Source organism: Anas acuta, chromosome 16, assembly GCF_963932015.1.
Source record: "Anas acuta chromosome 16, bAnaAcu1.1, whole genome shotgun sequence".
In the NCBI taxonomy this organism is placed as follows: Eukaryota; Metazoa; Chordata; class Aves; order Anseriformes; family Anatidae; genus Anas; species Anas acuta.
Genome location: NC_088994.1, coordinates 4,288,313 through 4,304,744, shown reverse-complemented (window position 1 = coordinate 4,304,744; position 16,432 = coordinate 4,288,313). Strand labels below are relative to the sequence as shown.

General features: G+C 43.8%; 1 protein-coding gene across 3 annotated transcripts in view; it reads right to left on the bottom strand.

The window, feature by feature from the left end:
• Window positions 1–16,432, bottom strand: part of PTPRT (protein tyrosine phosphatase receptor type T) — a 564,167-nt gene that overhangs the window by 493,122 nt on the left and 54,613 nt on the right. For all 3 annotated transcript variants that reach the window (XM_068700265.1, XM_068700263.1, XM_068700264.1), the window contains 2 exons: window positions 8,549–8,600; window positions 3,302–3,458 (listed from right to left, as the gene is read on the bottom strand). The gene's annotated coding sequence lies outside the window, so the exon portion shown is untranslated. The remainder of the gene's footprint in view (window positions 1–3,301; window positions 3,459–8,548; window positions 8,601–16,432) is intronic.

Genomic DNA, 16,432 nt, shown 5'->3' with positions numbered 1-16,432 from the left:
TCAAGGTTAGGAAAAGCATCCTGCCGCTGACCACGTGAGCACCTTATACATATGCATCTTGTCCTATAGTCCTACAGGAGTTCCTGCAGACAATCTCAACTATTTTGCATGCAGGGATACAATTGAAGTAGTAGACACAGCTCTGTACCCAACTAGCTAAGCCTCTAAATCTCAAGTAAAGCGGAGGAAAATTCCTGGCTTTGCAGGATTTTGTCTCCTGGGGTTCATAGCATCCTTATGTACAGCCATCCTTGGGGTGCTGTTGCACTCGCAAGCATACCAAGGAATGCTATCTAGAAGATGTTCACAGCTGGAGGTAATAGCAAGCAATTGAGGTCCAAAATAGGGAGGCATACATGGGAAAAAAAAAGTTACTTCTGCTCTTAACTGACCAGGCAGAAAAAGCTGGGAGGAAAAGGGCAAGTCATTAAATCCAAATCTTGGCTGATAAAAGAAGATAGCTGTATCTTTTCTTGCAGGATTTGTGAGGAAGGAAATAAGAGAGTAAAACACATTTTCAGCACTGCTGGTGTGTACCATCATTGCAATTATTTTGCAAAGAGGCATCGTAGCCTAAATAAATACTGCACTAACTTTGATCATGGTCCTTTTAATTTGTATAGGTTCAACTGTGCACTAAGGGCTACGGGCACAATTATTTTCAAAGAATACATTCTCTTTCATGAGACCATATACAGGATTTCTTTTGCTTTTGTCCCAAGGATAATAGAAAATAACAGAAGCTTGACATCATAATAGAGTTCAAGTGCCTTAGCAGTATATCTACTCTCAAAGAATTATAAAAAAGCTGAAGCTAATGTACTTCTCTGTGTGCATGGCACAGGCGGGCCATTTTATAGCTCTTGCAAATAACCAGGCTGTTGCCTCTCTTGTCCATCAGTCGAGGCAGCTTTCGCAATGATATAATGCCGTTGATTCAAATCCCATCAGCTGCTGTTGCCTAATTATACAAGCCAAACAAATCCAGACTGTTTAAGGTAGAAGAGGGAGGTGGGAGGGAGAGCTGCTATAAAACACTGAGGGAGAACTGTCTCCTCTTTTCAGACATGCGGTAAAAGCAGCAAGTTCTTTTCCCCTAAACCAGGAATACCGCGGCCATGATTCCACAGACCTATTTACTTTTCTTTTCATAATGTGCCAGTCTGCACACAATAAAACTGTCAGGCACAACTCAAGAGCAATAAATATGAGGAAAACTGTTATTTAACTGGCCAAGAATCATCTGTACGGCATCGCTGCGTATTCAGAGCAGTGCTCTGGCAAAAAGTCATTTTGCAAAATGACAATTTGTGTTGCATCTATTTTCATCTCTCCTCCCATGCCCGTTCACTCCAGTTTCTTGGCAGAGGAAGGGAGATTTCTTCCTCACCTCCGCTGCTAACAAAGCAGGCGCTGCCGCTGCCCAGAGCACTAACACAGAAGGAAGAAAAAGCAAAGGGCAGAAAGCTGCAGGGCTTCTGCAAAGGCTGCAGAGGAAGCACAATGGGAAAGTTCCTCTCTATCTGAGCAGTCTCAGATGAGATACAGAAGCCTAAGGATAACGTATCTTCATAGGCAAAGGGAATGAAAGGCTACAGCTCCAGTGCACAAGAACCTCAATATGCATCTGCTTCAGCCACAGCTCACAGAAACTGCTAGAGGCTGGGGTCCCAGGCTGAAAGAGACAGAAAAGAGTCTAAAATTGTGCCGTTGATAACCCACCATCACCAGGTCTGCACATTGAAGCACTTGCTGGTTCTTCTGGACTGGCCAGTCTCTAAGAAGTATTTACTTCATGCAGTCTCTGGTAAATAAATCTCATCATGCCCACCAAAAGCACAACCTAAATATGGGATTCCTATTTTAAGCTTCTCTGAAAACACAGCTCACCTTTCCAAGATGTTCATTTCACAACTCAGAGGGATAAAACTGTTTAAAACAATTCTCATGTAAGCACTTGCCTTCATACCCTGGATCTCAGTGTAAAACCAGTACAGACTGCAAGGCTTGGGGCAGGCTCCAAGAGGTCCTGGTGGCTCAAAAAAGGTCACTCTGTGCCCAGAGACCTCAAGAAAGCTGAATGGGGAGAGGCAGCTCCTGGAAGGAGGGAGCACTTCTGGTCGCTCTCCTGCTTGGAGCTGCTGCCAGGTTTCCTACCCAGCTGGTGAGCTCACCACTGTTGCACCATCTCAGAGGCTTTTTAAGCCCCAGAAGAACCCAATGTCAGGGTGCCAATGGTGCAGAGAGCCGCACTCCCCTTGAACTTTGCTACCCATCTTCTCAAACTACCAGCTGCCATCGTGGGCAGGGGACTGTCAGATGGAAGAGTGAAAGAAAACCAATTACTGGGCTTTGATCTCCTGTCATGCTCCCAATACCGCTGTGTGATTTGCTCTTTTGAGCATCTCCAGGGGGTTAAAACACGGTGCGCTACCTGGCCAGCCCCCTTTCGTGAAAATAAACGGATTCCTGAAAAATCCCGATGAGCAACACTAGGTTTAACAGCAATATACATGGGCAACAACTGTCCGTCACACAGATCTGGAAAGAACCCCCACCACTGAGCAGTTCAGGAATCATATTTATTTATGCTCTGCAATTACCAGGCGATACGATTACTAGATAAGTTGTGTTGTATCTATGGCCACAGACAGCCAACTGCGTAGATGGGCTGGAGATACACGGCATTTGATTCGGGACTTTTACAGCCACTTGGCAGGCTTGTTTTGCTGTGGGAACATCGGCAGCCCTATAAATAAGTTATTGATTTTAATTTGCAGACAGAATACTGTTTAATCTGTGCAAACCGCCTCCTGTTCCACCGTATAAAGTCAGCAGAAGGAAATAAAAGTATCAAATATCTGCTGAATTGCACTAGGTTAAAAATCTGCCATCAGTGACATTTTACCCTTTGAAAACAACAGCCAGGCGCTGCATCCCATTGGCCTAAACTGAGTTATTTCGAGTGTGGCAGCAGTCATCTCCATCCAGCCTCCCCTCGGGAAGGCTGTGGGATTTGGATGGTACCCAATAAACCAAAGAGCTGGGCATCATTTTGGCTTGTCTGTGGGCTTTCTGTGAGGCTGGGGGCCAGCAGGGCTGATCGCCAGCAGGACCAGTGCTCCTGGAGCAGTGGGGGCGTCTCGGAGAATCCCCCTGGGTCCTGCTCAAGGGAAACTTTCAGGACCATGGCTCGCCTGCTTTCCCTTGTGGGCCTTTTTTTTAATCCTTTGATGACACACAGTAAATTACTAAAACAGTCACTAGTGACCAATTAAATGCTTCTATTACTTTGACTTACGATTGTGTGTTACTTGGAGTCAAGCTGGAGTTGGGCACAGGTCCCTGTCGGTGGCAGGCTGGTGCATCCCCGCTGCGACACCCCCTTCCCTCTTCTCCAGCCAGTGCCAGCCATTACAATACAGTGTTTTCAAGTCACCTCGCAATTCAGAAAAGTTCTGTCAAGAAAAACATTTTCAAATTAACCTTTGAAATTATGGCTGCACACAGCCTTTCCCCTACTCAACTCATGGAGCGAAGCCTGTTTCCCCTGAAATTCTATTAAAATGCTAGCAAAATAAACCCATTACAGCTATAACAGCTCAAATTAATGTCAACATGTCAGGACATATGTCTAATTTCAGTTTGGAGACTTGAAGATTGGGATCCTCATTATGGGCACCATCAGCTGTTTCCAAACAGCCTTCAGGTCTGGAGAGATTCATTTTAAATGAGGAACATCAAGGCAGAGCAGACAGAGCAGTTCAGCTGGTGCATTAATTTCAGTCAGTTTGCTCAGGCTATGATTATCATCACTGTGAATTCAATAATTTCCTCAAACTTGCTACTGTTGCAGTTTCATCAGCCTTTCCACACATCTTTCTTCTCCGTGGGAGACAGCAAGAAGCAGCACATGCGGTGGCCTTCAGGTGGGGGCAATGAGAGCGAGGACCTGGGCAGAGGGGCACAGGGCACCCACACCGCCGAGCTGTCACGGATCCGTGCCCACCGAGTCAGCTGGCAGCTGTGATGGCTCGGCACAACGGGACCGCTGATGAGGTCCTGCTGAGCCGAAATGATGCTGAAAATTGAACCGAAATTATAAAACTACTCAAATTGCATGTTCTTTGGTGAAATACTAGAACACTAATCTATATGCATATTGATTCCAAGTACAGAGAAAAGGAGGGGTGAACTTGTATGACAACAGTATTTGGAAACTCCAGTTGGTATTGAAAGCCTTTGCATTGGCTGCTATATAAACGCGAGGCGGCAGACAGGTCTTTTCACACTTTTCCTGCCATGGAGGTTCAGATGACACAAAGGAAGATGAACAGGAAGGGAGACGGGTGGCGGTGACGTGAGATCTCAGAGCTCTGCATACCCGCAGCATATGCACGACTTGATTCTTCACGCAGCATGCTTATAATCACAGCTTAATCTTTCCTGTTCTGTCTGTTCTGAATTTTATAAGCTTTCTTTTTTTTTCCCCAATTCTTTCCTCTTGATATGCAACTCTCAAAAAAAAAACAAAAATCAATTCTCACTTGTTCTTCTCTGTTGCCAGTGTCACCCACTGCTTTCTGGAGAGGTCTTGTTTTTCCCAAGGTTATACGCATTGTATGCTTCCGAATACAGGTTTCCAATTTTTCTACAGTTGAGTCCCTGTATTCTCAAACAAAATAGCACCTCTCAGTTTTGTTTTGTCAACTCCTGAAATTAAAAGAATGACCTTTTGGCACAACTGAGGCATGAGGGCAGACTGCAGCATTGCCAGGACTCTTCAAAACTGATTTTTCTTGTTCTCACCAACATTTCAGTATTTTTAAATGTAAACCTGAGAAATACTGATGAGTTCAAAACAAATCTCACTTGAAACTTCTCACAGTGAAGACAAGCTTCTCAGCAAGTTTTTGAGCAAAGCCCATCAAGACTTTGAATGCATACCAGAGATAAATATAATATATATTAGGAAAAAAAGAGAGTATCTAAAGCCTTCATCAAGACGATTACTCTTACTGGAAAACTGAGTAACAGACAGAGTTTCCTTGGGAGCAGAAGGACAGGTCCCCACATAGCAGGGACACCACCAGGACCCACTCCAAGCACTCAAGAAGTACTTGCAGCATGTGTGCATGTACACATCTGCATGCTTATATAGGAATGCCAAAGGTCAAAGGAAGACAAAGAACCTCCCTGTCTACTTGAGTCTTGATTATCTCCATGGAGTTTATTGGGTTATTTGACTCAAGCTCTGAGGAGCTGACTGCAGCCATCTCCCTGCTGGATCAGCAGTGGGGAAGGGGCATCCATGGCAATAAAAAGCACCCTGAACTGCATTCAGTGCATTTCCCACCACAGTTCTGGTGGGCATTGAATTGAGCAGAACAAGGGGATTTAAGAACAGCTCACCCAGAATATCTGACTTGAAAAACTTTTCCTGGAACAGCTCCAAAGGTTTCTTCAGAGCAACCCATCAGCAGCAAATTCACAGGTAAGCTTCAGGTGAGATGGTCAAGGTAAGCGACAAACACAGTTAACAGGCCACTACATTTCACGCCCCGTGCTGGGTAGCAGATGAAGCGGGACACCGCTGTTGTACCAGGAGCAGAGCACAGGGCAGCCACGATGCTTTCCTCCACCTTGCTCCAGGAGATGAGCAATGGACTATAACCCTTCCCTGGACGTGTTGTCTTCTTCAGAGTGTCCCCTGCACCAGCCTTGTGCCCTTGGTAAGGGCTTCGGAGAGAGCTCCAGCGCAGGTCCCAACCCTTCCACCCCCCCTGAAGCCCTCCACCACCAGGGGAAGTGAAGCTTCCTGCTCTGCCCATCCCCAATGCTGGGCAAGCAGCTGCAAACCTGAACCCTTCAAAAGCTTTTGTGGTGGGACAGAGAGAGTCCTCCTGCACACTCCTCTCTGAGACTACCACGTCTGAAGTACCTTTGGGCAAGATAACAACAAACAACCCATTGAGAAGTTTCAGAGATGGCAGAAGCTGATTAAACCTCATTGTTTCTACCAGGAGCTACTTGTCTAACAGGAGCTGTTTGATACTTGCTGTTTTACAAAGGGCTGAGAGGCATGTAACACATGGGGGAGAAAGTAAGATAGAGACAGGACTAGAGGAAAGAGACAGATCATCATCACCACCACCACCACCATCACCCCCATGGGCTCCAGCGGTGCCTCTGCTCCGGGCCTGCCGGCAGCACCAGGCCCCCATGCCCTGGGCCTGCCTTGTTTGTAAGGCAGTGCCATGGTTTCACCTCCAGGCCTCATCCCACAGAATCCCAGAACGGCTGAGGTGGGAAGGGACCCCTGAAGATCACCCAGCCCAGCCCCTGCTGAGCAGGATCATAGAGCACACTGCACAGGATGGCACCCAGGCGGGGTGTAGATATCTCCAGAGGAGACCCCCCACCCTCTCTGGGCAATGAGATCTCGTACACTAACTGCTTCGCATGTGCAGCTGGTGCTCCAGAACCTTCTGGAAAGAGCTCAGGTGTGTGTGCTAAGGTCTTCCCTTCCCACTGGCAGAACCACGGGTGCAAAGGTGTTTCAGATGCTTCCCAGGAGGTGGGCCTCAGACAAGTGCTATCCTGCCTTCTAGAGCCGCTTTTCTGACCCGATTTAAATTCACAGAATTTAAATTGCAGTAACCCCCTTTCTTGCTGAGTGTTTGAGACATCCCCCTTTCTCTCTTAGTCTCTACCAGCTTTTCTCTTCCTCCTGGTCTTCCCTTCATGCCATGTCCTTCTCCACAGACACAACTAAACCCAGCAGGGGCAGCTCTGACTGAGCGCAACCTAAAGCAGGACTACTGCATTCGCTGCCATCGGCAAATATTCATTAGGTGAGGAGTAGACCGAAGGGAAAAAGTAGATGAGGAATACAAATAAAAGTAGGCTGGAGATGAAAAAATGGGCCATCTGCCTGGTTCCATATTTTATGCAAGTTTTGCATGTGTTGTACAGGACTAGGGTAAAATGGGTTGTGCTGAGTATAAAACTGCCCTGAACACTTCAGCTATGTGTGAATGTAGCATTTCTTATCAAAACATTGCCTGGATTCAGCAAGGGACTGACGTAAAGGCATGGGCAGAAGATTTTGCAGACTGGAGTTATCTCTGTTACTGGCAGAATCGGTGCCTGGTGGAGAAGAGCAGGCAACTCACATTATGGACCATTTTAGAAGTGCTGTATCCGCTCCTCATTAATATCTGAAGCACAAATATACTTGTCATAGTTCAATACAAAGCACAATCCTGCGAAGAGTACTTCAAATCTGGATTCACAAATGTGCCAGCATTTCAAAGCTCCTGAAAGTCACTGTAGTGTTTTGCAGGGTCCCTGTAAACACTGTGGCCATTTACCAGTCACCCCAGGCTATCTTCTCATCTCCAACATGCTTCAGCCCTTTAATGTAATATTTAGACCAATGTTGTTATTAGATTTTCCCTGGATGAAAGGCTCTATAAACGTAAATGCCAGTTGCTAATTCTCACCAGTACAAAATAATAGTATTAGCACATCACACAATAAGAAAAAAATTAAGCTGGTAATTTATACTGCTGAATTAGATACACTAACAAAAGAGAGAGGCAATTATATACTGCAGTAAAATCTTCAGTGCACAGACTTAAGCATTCCTCAGTCTTTAGTGTTCAATTAGGATAAAATTTACTTTCAATACAAGACATAACGCCAAGGGCTCTCAGGCCCTCAGCAAAAATATAGGATTTCATCTCATCTGCAACCATGCAAAGTCTTTTTTATTCTGGCAAAGCTCAAGGTTTAGCTCCAAAGAACAATTAGATTTGCATTACACATTGCACTAACAGGCAGCAACACGCAGATTTATCTGCTGAATGAATATATTCTAATAGGTCTGATGATCTGTCTTTATAGTACCATTTGATTAACAACAAATTTATTCACTTGGCAGCTGTATTCCTTAATCAGGTATTCACTAAGCAATAGCGTATAAATATGGATAAATGTCAGATTTATGGATCAGAGAGTACAATAATTTCATTTGAAGAAAGGTGGATTGTCTATACTTCTAATTAGTTTCCCTTTAAATAGGCTCATCACATGGACACATTTGTACAAGTCCGGGGCCTGATTTTCAGCGCCAAGGGTGCGTGTCCCACCACACCGTATTCACTCCTCGGAGCCAAACTGGAGCCCTCTGCTACAACCTGTCAGATTCCGTACACAAACATTTCCCTGCATCAAGGGGCTTCACAGGGGGTATTTGCAAGATGGGGTCATTCACATGTTTGCAGCTGCACAAACTTTGTGCCCAGCCAATCTTCACTTACCCCTCCATTATCCGGGCACACCAGAAAAGGTGCTGGCAATACATCTGCAAGCAAACTGGTGAATGGCAGCAGCAAGAGAAGCTTCTACAGGGAATATCTTCAGTTAAATGATAGTGATAATAATGAAAAATTATCATAATTACCAGGGAGAAATATCCTGTCTGTGCAATTCAATCCAGGCTTTTAAGACAGGTTATAGACTCAGTTGACAAAAGTATTTTTACCTTTCTTTTTCAAGCAGATTCTCCCGCAGCCACTTGTACGCTTCATGGGAGGCTGGAAGAAAAGAAAAAAAAAAAAAAAAAAGAGGATGTGAAATAATCCTTGGCTTATCAGGGGTAAGTGGTGTTATTTTGATATCTATATGGGAGGTAACAGGACTTTAGCTGTTGGACCCCGATTAAAGTAAAAACTGGGCTGGTTGTGAATAGGTAAGTCGTTTGAATATTGTTAGCAGCCTCTGCTTCAGTGCACAACAGGTATCGAAGCTGAAGTTTAGAGCACCTACATTTGGAAGATAAAATTCTCTACAAAGAGCAAAGGGCTGCTCAAGGTAGCTCTGCAATGCACCTGAGAAGCCACGAATAGCCTCAAAATGAGTCAGCTCATCATACTTGGTCTAAACTACTAAGCTACCTCTGCACTGAATTTCCCAGGAAACCTGGAAGAATTCTGTTCCTCGGGGCAGGAAGGGAATATCGGGGAAGTCCTTCCCCCGAAGGATGCAGGGAATAGGGCAGCCTTTGTCACCCTGAGCCCAGAGCTGCTGCTCGCAGCTCTGCACTATGCTGCTGGTGACAGACTGGCAGGAAGCAAGGCAGTTTTATGCCACATTTCATTTTAATTAAGCACTAAGCACAAAAGAAAGGAAGAAAAAATATAAGAAAAACATAAGAATGGTGACGCCTTCTCTACTGTTCTAAATCCTTACCAGAGCACACCAAACTCCTAACCCTGTGTGTTGTAAACACTGTGCATGCTGAAGCTACGTCTTCGCTTCTCAACTAAATAATTTCCCTGTGGTGTGTCCTTTCTGTACAGCATGCCACACATGGGGCTGCTTTATAGATCATCTGTGCCACTGCAGAAACCTGAAAAAAATGTCCGCAAGCTAAATGAGCTTGAATCCCAGCAGGATTTTCCCTGTAACCCCACGCAGGGCAGGTCCATGCTTTCAGAGCAGAAGGTATTACGGGGCTGGTGCAGCTTCCCCGGGCGTGCTGGCTGAACATGCTGCAGGTGGAGACCTCGCTCTAATCCTGCTCCCATTTCTAGCCTGAATAATTTCACACAGTGTAGAAAATCACCTGTGAGTCTCAGAGCAGATCTCAGCCATGCTCTGCACTGTTCGGGCACATGTGACCATGGCTGCATTGCACCCATGGAGGGGATGAGTGCATGAAGTATATTTTGCTACCAAAAAGTAATCCTAAAATAAATGAATAAATAAAACCATCCTTCATGCAGTTCTAGGCAAATAGAAATTTATCCTGATTTTGTTTATTAATCAAGTTACTGATCTATTATCTTTCAGAAATGTGACAAGTGACTGACAAGAGACTGATCTATCGCCATTTAATATTCAGAATACATTGCGTGCTGAGATGAATATGAGAGTAACAGTTCCTTGCAATATCGAAGTCTACAGAGCCCTGCAAATATCACTTGATTTATCAAATCTGATTTGGGGCTTATAGCCTATATAGAGAGAGTTCTCCACTTCCTAATCCATTTGCCAACAAGTATTTTCTCTGCTTTCCTACTTTATCTTCCTTATTCACTGATCTGAAGGGCTGGAATCTTAAACTTATTTAGCAAGGACAAAAAGAAGAGAAAAAAAAAAAGGATTTAAGGATTTTATTATAAGCTCTGACAATTATGTATGTCCTGATCCAGAGAGTAAATAAAAGTAAGTGGCTGTTTGCTGTGCCACTAAATGCAGGCCACCAAACGGACTTTTTATACAATGCTCTGAGATTGAAGCCATCAGACTTGCTGCTGAGTGAAGAGAAGAGGCGAAGAGGCACCGCTTTGTCACCCTCCCGGCTGCACCCGCTTACGGTGCCCGTCTGCTCTCTGGGTACTCTCCCCTAAACCAAATGATCTCAAAAAAAAATAAATAAAAGGAACAACTTTCTGAGGCTGACAACTTTTTCAGTTGTACCACGCTGTCTTTCAGCAAGTGAATGTCTGTCATTCTGCTTTTCAGTTAATGACTTAAAAATCCAATGACAAAAAAGGCAATAAATACAAAATAAAAAGTACCGGCCCCTTTATTTCTTGCTCAGAGGCAAATTGTGCAACCTTAATTTAACAGAAAATGATCGGCTTTATGACTAGATGTGTTGCAAATAAACTGACAACCTTTATACAATACAATTACTTTATTTTATGTGATATTATTATTATCTGAGCCATCTGACACTCTTATGGCTCATATAAAAATTCCTATTTTAGTGCAACTTTGAGCTTAAATAGATCTCTTTGTACTGTGTAAAACAACCCCACTCCTCTCACTTTAGCACTTAAAACTTTCAAGATATACAGAGCTCTATCATATTCCTTTCCTCCTCGGTTCTAGCAGTTGGGTTTTAGCATCTTGGTCAAAGAAAGCATTGCCAGTGATTTAAATCACCACTGGATCATCCCAAAAGTAGACCCAGGGGAACAAATCAGTCCCACAGGACTGGAAGGAAGACTTCGCTTAAGCTACCTGACATTTTTTAACAAAAGAAAAAAAAAAAAAAGGTATTTTTCAGGATGGAGAATCATGATAACCCAGCTATTTTGCTTCTCTTCCTTAACTAAATTCATTGAAGCGGCTGGCACTGTGCAGCCAGGCAGATATATCCATTCATTACCATCTTTCCTTGCTACACGCTGCACATTTAATTCTTCTGATCCTTCCTCCCAAATCTCTCCCCGGCCCTGCAATCCCGTTAGCAGCTCTCCCCCTTGCTCCGTACAAATCCCTCAAGAAAACAGGCAGGTAACTGCTATTCTGCTTCACAATCACCGCAAAGCACGACGATTTCCCCCGCTGTGTTAATTCACTCTTTGCCTTGCAAAAGGCAGCCTTTGCCTCCCTCTCGCTGCCCACAGCTCGAAGGACCCGCGCTGGCTTTCTCCTCGCAGTGATGATATCGCCTGGCACGCCACGAAACGCACCTCTCCAGCTCGTCATCTTCCAAGCATGTGGGGCAGACACACAGCACCTGCCCTAGAGCACCTCTCCTCACGCCGTAACTCCTCCACCCCAGGAGCATCCCCACGTGCCCCAGGGTTTAACCTGATGCTGGGATCGGATGGTGAGGAGGCAGAAAACGCTGATCAGATGACAGCTCCCGAAATGTGGTGGGGTCTGGGGAGGCTCCGGTGGGCTGAGCTCCCAAAAGGGCTCTTGCTCCTGGTGGGTGGGGGAAACCCAGCCCCATGGGTCCATCAGATCAACGATGCTGCATTGACAGGAGGCTGAGACCTAAGCAGACCTTCTCCAACCACCAGGTGTGTTTGAGTGCACAGAATCACCTCTCTTCCCCTATATGTGCAGGACTGAAAATTCATGTGTTCTTTACAGCATTTCTCTGTTTCTGGCTGGTTCCAATGTGTGATCCAAACCATTTAGTCGTGTATCTAAAACCTATTTTCTCCTGAGAATGTGTGGAAAATGCTTTGCTTTTTTTTGGCAATAAGTGCATTGCTGCTGTAAACAAGATTTTTCTGAGCTCTTTTTAATGAATATAATTAAGAACACATTATAATGCAGATTATTAGTAGTAAACGGCAAGTAGTAAATCCCATCTATATAATGTAGCAATATTATTAGGTTTCTTCCACTAGAACTGCAGACGTGCACCCTGGCCATTCTCCTAATACGATGAATTCCTGATATTTGTTACAGTTCTTCGCAACCTGTAACGCAGAGGTCTATGGTCTAACGATAATAAAGGCTACTTGCTATTAAATACAACTGGATGAAGAGGCAAACAAACATTTGTCATTATATAGCATGTTAAACTGCAAAAGCAGGAAAAAATGATCTTCAAAAAGAGGTAAAGCCATCAGAATTTGGTGATCTTTAAAAAATAATAACAATAAAAGGGAAGTAATTAGGTATTGTGACAATGTGTAGGAAAGAGGAGGAAGCACCATAAGAGCAAATATCATTTACTGGATCCCTGATCCTTTTGCACCTTCATGTGATCCTGAAAAGCATCCTGGCTGATTCAGAGAAATTACATCACCGTCTCCAGCATATGACTAAACCCTAAAGCCACCCTCGGAAGGAGAGCTGGTTCCTGCTCTCACCACTTGCCATATGTCTTCTCTTTCTTCCTCCACCATCGTAGCCTCATTTGCTATGGAAACAAGGCTCGTGTGATCCTGCTGCCTTTCTCCTTCCCCTCACCTCACTTACAACTTCTAAGCCTGTAGGACCATCTCAGTCTGAGTTGACAGATTAGTAGAAAGCGCAAAAATAACTGGATCCTCAAAAGTCTTGTGAGGACAGGACACCAAGAGAAAGGGAAAGAGAAATGCCTTATTTATGTCCCTGATTAACATCCCTTATGGAGTGAAAGGCTGGAGCGTAAACTAATGCCACTGGACACCAGGTGGCCAGTGTATGAGAAGGGTCTTAACTATGCAAGACCTTCCACCATAAACTTCTTGGGCTAAAAATTCAATCAGCCTCCAATGAAAACAAGGCTTCATTACTTTTAGTACTCACAGACCTACTTGTATATTTTGTTCTTTGTTTCCACTTTCTTCTTCTAGTAGAACAAATAAGACAGCATCAGCCAAGCAAGGCTTCCCTAACTCTTTTGCAGCATCTCTGTATCTGCTGCTGGAAATGGAGCTAAAACCAAAGCCATCAGCTCACCACACCGGTGCTGCAGAGGCTGAGCAGATCACATCAGCACTGGTTCTCCACCAGTAAGACTGACAGGAAAACTCTGTCCCCGGAAGACAGAGGATGCGTGTTTTCTTTGCAAATCTCTTCTTCCTTCTCTTGTGGGTGTCCTCGTTTTGTTTTGTTTTCCTTCAAGGAAGCCAAATTAGATTTCAACAGGAACAATAGCAACAGCAAAAACATCGGCTCTCTTATCTCTGTTCATTGCTCTTTTCTCCCAAATATTGCTTTTGCACCAACTGAGTCTCCAAACTTGGGCTTTCCTTAGGAAAAAAAAATAAAAATCTATCTCAATAGTTAAAGGAAAAAGGATTAAGGGATATTGTTAAAATGAAAGCCCTACTTAATACCCAACATCTTCAATTCTGTAACTATTTTTCCTTTTCCTATATCTCTAATGAAAGGTTAAAAAGATCTTTAAGGCTGATTGTTGCCATGGGACTAAGCAGCCTGGAGTCTATTAATTCAACTCCCAGCAGTTTGTTTAACTAGTTAGTGTGCAACACTAGCAGGGTCATGCTGACATCCTTATTTCAACCCTCTTTTCAAGTAATATAATTGCACTACTCCTGATGACTTACAATTAAATCTAAACTGAAGTTCACAAGTGAACTTTCTATCTATTAGCCTGTGTCAAAAAGCTTGGTGTTCTGAATCCTTAAAAAAATAAATAAAAAAAAATCAAAGACAAATGAGAAAACATTATGTCTCATTAGATCAATCCTCTGCTAATTTAGGGCCTGATACATTTGTATTTGTTAATGCTAAAAATTGACATTAGTTCTTTCCTTCATAAAAAAGTAAATAACATAAAAGATATTAATGGGTAATGCTTATTCACCCTGCCAGTTCTGGAATTTCACAATACTTTTCTCCATATGCAAAATGCTTTTAAAGTTGTCTTAAACTATGACTGGCTCTGAACCCATTTAATTCCTTTCCTCTTTTGAGCAACTGCCTCTTCCTTTCCAAGGTACGCCTTGGTGTGTGGGACTCACCAATGAGCTGCTGAGGAGTCTTAAATAATTGATAATTTAATAAGCTCTCTGATGAGAGAGAAATTCAGTCTTGTACTCCAGCTGGTCTTTAACGATCTCCCTGTATTGTTCTGCTGTGTGCTACCACAAGTGACACCAAAAGGAACGGCCTTTTGGTAAAGGACGGAAAGTTGAGTATCTTACACACGGTGCATGTCCACACCAGAAACGTGTAACAAGTGCAAAGTGTGTATGGTATACGTCTTTACCTGGTCTGTAACTCTTGGGCAGGACACTTGGTCAGCCTAAATTAGAGCTCTTGGGGAAAGAGGTTACTTGCTTGTGTTTAATTTTCTGCATCAGTTCAACCTTTGCCAGTTAGAAAAAATCACAAAGATCACAAGTATTTCATATGAACTGTGTGTCTATGTATACCATACACAAACTGTGTTGCAAACAATTATACTTAACTCTGCCCCTGTGAATAATTCATGCAAATTAACTTAAATACACTTAGCTGTCAACAATGTCTTAACCACGAAGCAATCTAATCTTTCACTCAGACAATTACTATAAATGTCAACCCTGAAAAGTAAGGCACTTCTGTAAGGCACCGCAGAGGAGATTGGAATCAAGCAAAGCTAAATTTTGTAACATTGGAAAACTTTAATGGAAGCTCCCGGTGTGAACGGGGTGGGAGAGTCAAGGTGGAGTCAGCAGCTGTGAGCAGAGCCTCCGGTCCCGCCAGCCTCCCCGTGGCGCTCCCCACTCCGTAGTGGGTTTGGACAAAGACACTAAGCCATTAACTCCCATTTGAAACCAAACACGAGAGCAGGGAGGATTTCAGGCAGGATCCTCCACAACAGACCTCCCCTGTGTGATTAATGAAGTATTGAGGAAGATGAATGCACATAAGCTCACTCCAAGTAAAATGAGCACCACCTTGAAGAAAGCTATTGATGAGAGGAAATTGCTCAGTATTAAGAGCTCTCTGGAGCCAAGGCAGAGACAAAAGTTACATTCAGCTCTCTGTAAATGAGTTCTGCTCTCTGTCTTCACAACTTTAACTAAACTGATGAAAATGGTCGAACAGGCAGACTTGGTTGCTCATGAGACTCCATAATTTGCTCCGTGAATGCTTTAAAAAGAGATGGGCTGGTAAAGAAGATCATTGAATTTAAGCAAAATATAGGGGTCACAGCACTTCTAGTATCAGGGGCAATGCACGTGATTCAAAAAACAAGGAGCTCAGCTGTAAAGGTGGGAATCAAATGAGAATGAGCAAACATCTTGTGAGGAACGGTCCTCCGTGTATCAAGAGTACCACGTGTCTTCGGATTATGAGAAAGAATTCAGGTATTGATCACTAGATGGAAAATTCCTTCAGCTATTTGCAAGGCAAGAGGAAGAAATTATAATCAGCAGGCTTGCTTAAGGCAGGGGACGTTTGATGGAAATTTTGGTGCAACAGTCCTGGATCAAGACTGCCACCGAGTTTACTGCTCCTTCCTCTCCTTGCACTCAGGCTTTGCTTATCAAGTTCCTAACTTCTCACAACTCTTCAGTCTGGAAACCTCTGAATTTTGTACACCATCTCCTAGTTAGGATGTTTTTCACCCCTCGTGTTCAGGACGGTTTCACTGTGAGTGTGGGCCTGTAGCAGGATCCCATGGATGCAGTCCTTGCAACTTCTGTTTTGGAATTGCTGTTGAACGTTTTATTTTCTGTCTGTTTTTAATCAAGCTTGAAATTTTCTACCTTTAGAGAAACCTTTAAAATCTTCTCATTTTCTCTGGATACTACATCTCTGAACCACACTGTTATACCCAAAGAAAAGAACTATTTTCTGCCAGTTGGAAACCCACGCCTCATTTTGAACTGAAATAAACCTACTAATAAAATTAATCAGAAGCACTATTCCTCGGGAGAGAGTCAGGGAAAATACGAGGGGTTATAAACTGAACCACAGGATCCAATAATGCAGCACAGGCAATACTGAGGAACCAGACCTCCGCTAGCTGGGACACAGCACACCTCAGCAGACGGCTGTGGATTTACTGTAGGAGAAGAGCATAGATAGGGACAAAATGTAAGTGAAAGGCAGGTAATAAGAGGTTGTAAGCACACTGAAATTCTTCCAGGTGATCTGCAAGGTTCCTTAAGATCCTTGTCCATCACTCAAGACTTAAGCTTCAGGTTTTAGATATGCTATTGTGTGC